Here is a 10,228-nt window from a genome sequence, read left to right on the forward strand (position 1 = left end):
AATCCCTTACTCATTTACAATTTTTAGATGATACATTTTTAGCAAGTTTAGCAAGTATAGAAGAAGCAAACGCTATGAAGCACACTCTAAAACTCTATGGAAGGATTTCATGGTAGTTTATTAATTGGAATAAATTAAAGATCTTCTTCTTCAACACCTCAAAAAATGGTAAAATTTGGATATGTAGGATCATGAATATAAAAATAGGGTTGATGCCAAATAAGTATTTAGGGATACCATTTTTTGTAGGCCAAAATAAAACTGAACTATGGAATAATTTGATAGAGAAATGCCAGAAGAAGATGGAAGGCTGGAGAGGAAGATGGTTATCTTCAGCAGGTCGAATCGTTATGCTCCAAATAGTAATCTCAGCCATGCCAATTTTTGCAATGATGTGTTTAGATATACCCAAAAAATTTGTCTGCATTTTGGAACAAAAGATGAGATTTTTTTTTGGAATGGGTCTAATGAAGGTGACAAAATACCCTTGCTAGCACGGGAAAAGATTTGTTAACCCAAGGATGAGGGGGGCGCTAGGATAAGAAATTGGCAACTTATGAATAAAGCACTAGGAGCTAAACTAATATGGGCAATGTATGAAAATCCACAACTCAATTGAGTGAGAGTCTTGAAAGGAAAATATTTAGACTCAAATGAAGATCAAAGGATCTTAATGGTGTGAGATCCACCAAAAGGATCAACCATATGGAATTTCATGCTCTCTTGTAGACAGATTATAGTGAAGCACATCTCTTGGCATATAGGAGATGGGAAACAAGCTAAATTTTGGGAAGATTCTTGGAATGGACATAAAGTTTTGGGGGAGGATGAAAGATACATTGAGCTAAAAACATACTTTAAAGAAAGGTGGGGAAATTTAGTGTTTGACTATATGGAAAAAGAGAATGGTGCTGGAAAGATGTTTCAAGAGAGGAGTTGATGGATGAACATAAGCAAAAAATGAAGAGTATCTTCAAAGAAAGAAATATGCTAGTGTGCCTCAAGAAGGATAAGATAATTTGGTGTGGTTCCCTGTCAAGAAATTACTCAATCAAATTAGGCTATAATATCTTGGCTGAAACAAATGGTGACATTTTTACTTCGAAAGATCTCTATTGGAATAAGGACCTATTACCCAAGGTAGGCACCTTTGCATGGTTAGCTTATAATGGAAGAATTTTAATGAAAGAAAGATTAAGGAAAATAGGCATAATAGGACCATCAAGATGCCCTTTGTGTGAGAAGAATGAGAAAATAGTAGATCACCTTTTGATTCAATGTCAGTATGCAAGGAAATGTTGGTATCTGGTTCAATTCAGACTAAGGTGGCAAGGTCTGAGAGCCCAAAATGTCAAGGAGGCTTTTGATGGATGGACAAGGGAACAAAAATCAACTCTCTCAAGCATATGGCTAGTTGCTCCATCATTGATTATTCGGGAATTGTGGAAGGAATGAAATAGAAGGATTTTTCAAGAAGAAAAGGAAAGTCTGAAAAGATGTTTAAATAGAATTATTAATGCAATAGAGGAGACAGTAAGTGCCTTAGCCACAAAAAGACAAGTGATGTAGATTCCTTACACAAAATAAGATAGTGTGCTACAATCTTCATGGCTAGGGATAAGATTTAAATCCCCCTCAGGGGCACTAGTAACCAAAAAGAAAAAGGTTAAGCTTGAAAAGATAGAGTGGAATGATCCATAGAAAGGATGGGTAAAAGCAAATTTTGATGGAGTTGCAAGTGGCAATCTAGGGATCTTAGGTGTTGGGGTCGTGTTGAGGGATAGTAAATGCAACATTCTACTGAAAGAAGCAAAAATGCTACCCATAGGCACCAACAACACAATAGAGTCTCAAGTAGCCTTGTTAGTAGTAAGGTTAGCAAGAAAGGAGGGGATCAAGAAGTTGCATTTAGAAGGAAATTCCCTCATAGTAGTGCAGGCAATCTCAAAACTACAAATCAACGCTTGGCATCTTCAAACGGTAATTGACTCAATTGTGCAAGAATTAAGTAATTTTGAAGATTTCAAGATTACGCACATCAAAGGTGAAGGAAATATAGAGGTGAACACTTTTTCAAAATGGGCACTATCCTTAAATGATGAAATAATTAGGATCAAGCATTCAAATTGTGGAATAGATTTGAATCACAATTTTAATGATGAAGGAATGTAAGGAACTTTAATTGCAAACTCTTAAAGGACAAGTAGTCAGAAAGTAGCATTTAGTTAGATTTCTTAAAGATTAATAAATCCTTGCAGATCATGTGTGTTATGTAAAATGTGCGACAACAAGAGTAAATTAAAAAAAGGAATGTCACAACATTAAAACTTAATAGAGATTGCATTAGCAAAAGTGGACAAAGGGTCTTCAAATAAGGAGGAGGGTATCTTTTTAAAGCATAGGTTTGAATTAAGAAAGAAATTTTGACCAAGTTTAATGGAGCTAATGTTCACCTTTAAGATGATGAAGCAACAAAAGGCTTTGTTTGGGTGTGTGGCGGATCATTGTCTAAGGAAAATGTTGAAATGCCCCTCAGATGTAGTGATTCGAGCAATGCAAGAAAATCTGGGCCCTCTCTTCCATGAGGTAGACCATCAATGGAAGGTTCAAGTGGATATTGTGGTGATGTTAATGGCTTGGGGTCTACATGTTGGAGACCATGAACAAAATGTGGCATGGGCAATGACGGTGCTCTTTGAAGAGGCCTTAATTTTGGAGTTGGAGATTGCTGGAATGGGCACATCCTGGGTGGGCCTTTGACTTTAGTAAAGGCTACAAAGGTGACAAAGACAGGATGGAAAAAGGGGTTTTCCCCTTTGTTAATTGGCCACACAGGTAGATTGATAGAGAAACTTATACAAATGAGCATCACCAAGCATGGGATAGCCTCAAGTCTACTATCATGTCTTACCATGACCAAAAGAGGAGGACCACGTTCTCAACAGATTTCCCAAAGAGAAAAAGGTCGACCTGAAATTTTTGTAGAGTTTAAAGTGAAGGAAGGCACTCATGATTTTTGATGCAAACAATAAAATTCCTTTTTGAAGGCCAGTGGAGTGTGAGGGCAAGTTTTTTGAGGGCAGTGACAACATGAAGAAAGAAGAACAATACCATTTTTTTACAAGAAGGAAGATTTGCAAGAATGGGAGGTAGTACAAAGAAGGTTTGATTGGCTTTGCAAATGGAAAAACTCAAGATAATTGATCAAATCAGAATATGGATGTTTTTGGAGTATCAACATAGTGAAATTTTTTGGTAGTGTTGGGGTCATTATGATAGTAGGATTAGATGTCGAATTTTTTAGTTGAAGGAAATGCATTTAAAGCAAATTAGCTTGATAAAGAGGCATTTTCTGAAATAGATGTAAAGGAGTAACATATCATATTGTATATGATGGTCCTCTAAGATAAAATTATGGACCTTTTTGTCTTGATGTAAACATTATTATAGTAATAAAATACAAACTTACTACCAACCGAAAAAAAAACAAGAAACTTTACAATATTCTCTTGCATCCCACATTGGAAATAAAATATTAATACTAACTTTCTCATATGAAATTTCCACAAGGTTCAACTGTGGACTGAATTCATAAATCTACATGTGTACAATGAATCAATCTCCTATCTGCAACTTGAATTCTAGAATGATGGATATTCCTTCACCTAATAATTTCCCTTTCCTTCCTATACTACAATTAAAAAGAACACCATCTTCTTTTACAATGCTAACTATATACATAGCATAAAATCTCACTTTGCACATTTGTAATAATATATAATAGAGGGTGAATCCCTCTCACATTACAAAGAACAACAATGAAAGCTTAATATCACAACATATTGTGAGATGACATGGGAAAAATTGGTCTCAACACTTGATTCTTCAACATTGCCAAGGATGAAACCCTAATATCTTCATAGGATTTATTCTCACAAAACTTGCAAGACAACATAAAACTTGGAACCATGGAGGTCACCTCCTATCCTAGGCCTCCAAATAGGCCACCCACTGAGCTGGGGAAAAAAGATTCAAACTAGGTTTCATTCCAATCTTATAAATGTATATACATCACATTACAACTCTTGAACAATTCCATCCCAAAGGTATTTCACAATGGTTCACCAATAGAACCTTGAACATAGGGTGAAGGTGTGCTTTCAAATAAGAGACTTGACATATTAGACCATATCTAAAATAAACAATTTCTATGCCCTTTCAGGGCTTTCATAAATCAAAAAATTCCATGCCCTTTTGGGGCTTCCACAAATTTTTTCCAAATATACTACCATCAGCTATAGCTTCCTTGAAGCCCCTACTCCATAAACTTCATTTCTACACCATCTTTCCCTTATCACCCCCAAAGCAAGATATGAATGAATATCGCATACAATGGAGCCCATAATCCAAGGTTCTCAACTATATTTCAAGCCCAACTAACCACTTCACCCTGGACTTCTCTTCTCTTTCCAAAGGGTGAGTGAAGCACTCACACCCATAACACCACTCATGCACAGAATCATGGAAACTCAAAAAAACAAGACAACAATGAAAATCCAAACTTCATGCTCATCACAACACAACATGATACAAGATGATACCACACATTTTTCTTACAATGCCATTCTCCATACCTACATACTCATGAATGCAATACAGATTCAACTTCAAAATGGAAGAAGTTAACTACATGGTAAGAACATCAACCTTGAATTCCTTTGCAAAATGGTAATGAAAGGTTGTAGAAGAGCTCCCTCCAAGCTTCCAAACCCTAAGAGTCTCTAAACTTAGAGAGTGGGTGAACACCCCACTAGTTTGTCCAAGTCTCCCTAAAAAGGCTTTTCCACTATCTATTTTGGAAAAAATACCAAGCTACTCCCTCTTACAAACTTGTCCCCCCCAAGTTTTCTTATTTTGACTTAGTGGAAACATGAGGAAGAACTCATGTGACAACTCCATTTTCGAATTGGTGGAAGAATGCATTGGTAAAGGCCCCCCCCTAGGCTACCTAGGCATTAACAAGGTCAAAATTAGGCCCCTAACATGTTATACTATCATATGGGTAGCTTATTTTCACACAAAGGACACTTTGGGACCACCTAATGACCTTTCAAAACCCCATTCAAGTCTAAATTCGAATTTCCCTTTGATAATGATCCATCCTATCCCTTATCAAGTGGGTTTACTTAATATTTAACAAGGTAATTAATCTTAAATCCATATATCACATTTAGCCTTACATCAACATGATTGAATTAGCATTTTGCATCACATCATAATCTAATTCCTATCTTACCATTTGTAAAGTTACATCCATATTTGTTTGATCATCCCATACAAAATTTGGTTCTTAATACATATCATAAGTGGAAATTACTACTATAAATACCAGAATCAATAGATAATATAAGTCATTGTCCATCTAAGTCTTGAATAAATGTCAAAATATCCAAATATTGAATATAAAAATACAAGTAAAATACCTATGTTACAATGGGTTGGGGTGAGGCCTCATAAGAGGTGAAGGTTGAACTGAACTTCAAACAATAGATTCAATTTCAGGTTTAGGGTTCAAGGCACCTATAGAGGAACATGTGATAACTTTATCAGTTAATGAATAGGCAATGCTTACTTGGAATTGGTAGAGACTATTTTGATTTCCTCTTATCTACCAGCAAGTTCTTGGTTCTTTCTATTGGAATTACAAGGGGAAGGAGTAAACTTTTGAGAGGGGGGTGGAATTAATAGTTTAAACTTGGACCTATAAAACTTTCACCATTCATTCATCACATCCATTAATATACTAAAATATCATGTAAAGCATATACATCTAAATCATATAACCATGTAAGCATTCACACACATAACACCAGATATGATTACCCAGAAACCCTCCAAGTGAGAAGGTAAAACTAGGGTGGGGATGAAACCTAGAAATCTTCACTACTGTAGTAATAAAGTGTATCCAATGAAGGTTATGATGATTTGACCATAAAATATGATCTACCCTATGAAAGACTTGCCTTGTTAAAGGCTTACAAAGACTATTAGGTCTCACCTTCTTAGAGGATTTCAACACCCTATTAGAAGTGTGCCTTGTTAGAGGACTTCAACTTATAACTAAGTGAGCACCCTATTAAAGGATTTCATATAGCCTATTAGAACTACTCTATTAAGAGATTTTACTGAAATCATCTGTTCAAATGTCTCAGCATAGATCCTGCTATTGGCAATTGCTTTCCTAATAACAGATCACCTCTAAACAATGTCTTATAGATCCTTCATGATTAGATGTCTCAATGTTGTATCCTTTTCTCTATCCTCTATTCTTCTCTAAATGATTATGTAATTCACTCTTTCATCATAACTTCTAAGTCACCTTGAATGCTTTGCATGCAAACTGTCTTTGTTTGCTCCTTAATTCCTTACGCACTCGATAGATAGTTTAGGATTTTTGTCCTCCTTAAGAAGACTTAGGTGGCTTAGGGTTAGGTATGAATCTATATCTAAGATTCATCCATTTTTCCACTTAAACCTTCCCTTTTTTTGATTGGCTGCATGTAATTTCATAGGGAATCCATATATAGATTCGTCCTTATCTCCAAAATATCAAAATATAATCTTAAGTGGGCTCAAAAATGGTTTACATAGTTGTTTGTGCCATTACAAAAAATATGTCAAAACTATGTTACTCAGCATATGAAGTCTCTGATGCTTAGTATGCTCTATTATTTATGCTGTGACTCGACACCTGCATTACTCAGAATCCATTGTGTACTCAACTCCTAAATCACTTCACATCCACTGTTTACTTGTCTCTTGAATCACTCGGCATGGTCTATTTGCTTGACACTTGAGTAACTTGGCACATGAGTGACTCGACACTTATTGCAACTTAGCATGGTCTAATATTTATATGTTGTGCTCAACATGTATTAGTAGTTTGACATGAACTGAGTAAATGGCTTAAGTGTGTTGACACACTTGTCAAAACCAATATGAGATCAACAATCTCCCCCTTTGACATGAGTGTCAAAAACACTTGAATATGCAATATCATCCTTAGTCTCTCAAGCATAACATATCCATGACTCAACTTATATACAAGACTTCAAAATTTCAAATTTATGCACAAACTTGTATACCTCAAAATTTTATAACTCTCCCTGAGTTAATGTGTCTGATTGTATCCAAAATCTATGCTCCTTTCTGAGTAAATGTGTCTCTAGTAATACATTTTGACTTCAATGCGCTATATCTAATACTCTTTAATCTAATATGCTCTCCTTTAGCTATTATTTGTATCTGTTTACTACTTTCTACCAAAAAATGTATATCTCTCCCTTTATTCTTATTCTCTTCTATTTTTGTGCTCCCCCTTTCTCATTTCTCCCCCTTTATTATGTCTCCCCTATTCTTATTTCTCCCCCTTTTTGACACATGTCAAATGGGCTATACACTTATGGTGTGTTTGTCTAAAAAATATTTATGGACATCCATTATTATCCTTAGAGTTGCATCCCAATTATCACATGCAACATCCAATGACTTAATTTGGATTGCAAGTTTGGCAACAAGGTGAACTAGACCATCAAGAGTAGAAAGATTGGGGTCTTTCTTTAATAGGGTTTCAACATAGGCTAGTTTCTTGTGCATTATATCCATATGTGGGGTGAGGGCAGCCTGAATAATTGTTAGTTTGGCTCTAATGTTAGCCTCATCTATTGTTAAGATAGCTAACTAACTTTGTGTCTGAAGTAATGTTCTAAAATTCTTCTCACTCTGAGTAGGATTTGATGGTAGTCATTCACCTAATGCACATATTTGGTTCTCCAGACTTAGAATGTGACTTCTAGTCTCTTGGGTGAAGAGTGTAGGATTGCATATTTTTGTGTACAATGAGAATATATTCTCAAGTACCTTCTTCAAATCCTCAACCTTTGTTGCCAATGTAACTTGTTGTAGTGCTATCTCACTAGATATTTTCTCATTTACTTTTCTTTGAAACTTATTTTTAGACCATTCTAATAGTTTTGCATTTGTATCAAGGTCTTCATTATTGACCTTCTCCACTATATTTTTTAACTTTTCTATTAGTGGCATGGTCTCTTTAGGAGTTGGTAGAATAAATGCATCTAAAAAGATATCCTTGATGTCTTGAAGTGGCTTCTACTGGTGTTCTCTCCTAAGCATTTTTTGATGCTTTTTCCTTTCTAAGGCTTGCTGTAAAATGCCTATTTGCTCCAATGTCATAGTATCATAATCATACTTTGGAATAAAAATTTCTTCATCAAGGCTTATTTTTCCATAATGTATTACCTTGTTAATCTTTAATGAGCTTGGGCTTGGCACTAAGATCTGCAATGGAGTAGCATCTGTGCTCAGCCTCTAAAGAGTTTGTGTAGAAGGAGTGGAAAATGCTGGTAAGGATACTAGTGCCTGGATGGCCACTTGTTCCTTCAAATTTGGTTCTGTATCTTCAGGCTTGCCCTAGTCTATTACTATGACTTGATTTGTACCTTATTTTTGTGTTGTAGGTACAGATGAATCTATCTATCTTGTTTCCTTCTGTTGTCCTGTAGTCATGTCTTGCTCTTCTGCTTTCTTTTTAACTATATCAACCTTAGTAGATGTATCTATTGTCATTTGGATCAAAGGTTGTACAAGAGTAACTAAAGGGATGATGGAAGGTGGTTCTTGTGGTTTCACATTTTCCCTTGTGACATCAGTTACTGCCTTTCACAATTCTTCTACACTAACCAAAACACGATTATCACATAGTTTTTCTTGCAAAGTAGATTGATCTAGAATATTCTTTAAATATTTTTTAGTAAGAGGATTGATTTTATGAACTAATGGATTAGAGATATCCTTAATAGTTATAGTTTCAATGGTTTTGGTTGTGTCATGGGGAGGACTGACACTTGGCACTTGTGTATCCTACAAACTTTGTTCTTCTTATTTCTTTTTAGTTGTTGCCTTATCATCTTACTTCTCTATCTCTCCTCCAATTTTATTATCTTTGTCACCATCTTTCTTGTCATCATATTAATCATCATCTTTTCCCTTTGAAGGGTTAGTTTTTCCTTTCTTCATAGTGGTGAACCCATAAACGAGTTTCCAAATTTGTGTTGATTTGTTAATAACATCTTCAATATTATTTTGGAGAATGTTGAAGGCTTTGTATTTAGGTGTAAATCTAACTACATATTTCTTAATAGCCTTATCAATTTGTCCCTTTGTCAACTCTGGCATTACTTGTTCTAATGTTGTTTCCCTGATTTGCCTTTCCAAATTCAGACAATAATGCCATTTTTGCTCAACAATGTCATATAGGATTTTAGGTATTGAGGTGGAAAATTCTAGTGGAGTGTTCTTAAACTTTGACATAATGGCATATAATGCCTCTTCCACTTGCTTTTTCTCTTCTTTTCCTAGTTTATCAAAATCAATATGATTAAAACTTGATAAATCAACATTACTCTTGACATTTTCACATCAGTTATGAAGATCTAAGAGAGGATTGTTTTACCACCTTGAATTGACTGTTATCATTTGATTCTATCTTCTCTTCATTAGAATCTAGTTGAGCCACATACTTCCTTCTCTGTCTTTTCTGCTATTGTCCACCTTGCTCTATTTGCTTTGACTTTTCCTTGGCCTTTTGGGTAGTTACACGTGTAGTGGCCCTTGTAGTAGGTATAGTAGGCTTTGGCTAACTTTTTTTTACAATTTCCTTTGCCCTTTCCATTGGCTATGCCTTTTCCTTCCTCTTCTTTGACACAGTAGAAGTAGGTGCTTCCTCAGATTCTTCTCCCTCGACATCTGTAGTCTCCTCCTCTTCTTTGTTTTCTCTCATGCCTTGAGTTAAAGCTAGAGGTTCTTGAGCTTGTAGTTTTTCTTCCTCTTCATCTTATTCCTCATCAAAACCTTCCCAAATTTTTTCTTTTAACTTCTTTACCAGCTTATCCTTCTTCTTGATTGTGGAGGCAATTTTCAGTTCCATGGCAGTCTTTGATTTCACCATGTTATAATTTCCAAAAACTTTTGCAGTCTTTTCTACCTCTTCTACAAGTAGAACTGTGATGGCTACTAAGGCTTCATCTACATTGACTTCATATCCTAAGGGTCTTAACCATCTTACCCTTGGTGTGGTAGCTTGCAAAAATGTGCAATCAACATCAACAAGAAAACATACATCACTATAATGTTTCTCAGCTAAGGAAAC

This window comes from Cupressus sempervirens, chromosome 1, assembly GCF_028749045.1.
Source record: "Cupressus sempervirens isolate cs-2001-9-10 chromosome 1, ASM2874904v1, whole genome shotgun sequence".
NCBI lineage: Eukaryota > Viridiplantae > Streptophyta > Pinopsida > Cupressales > Cupressaceae > Cupressus > Cupressus sempervirens.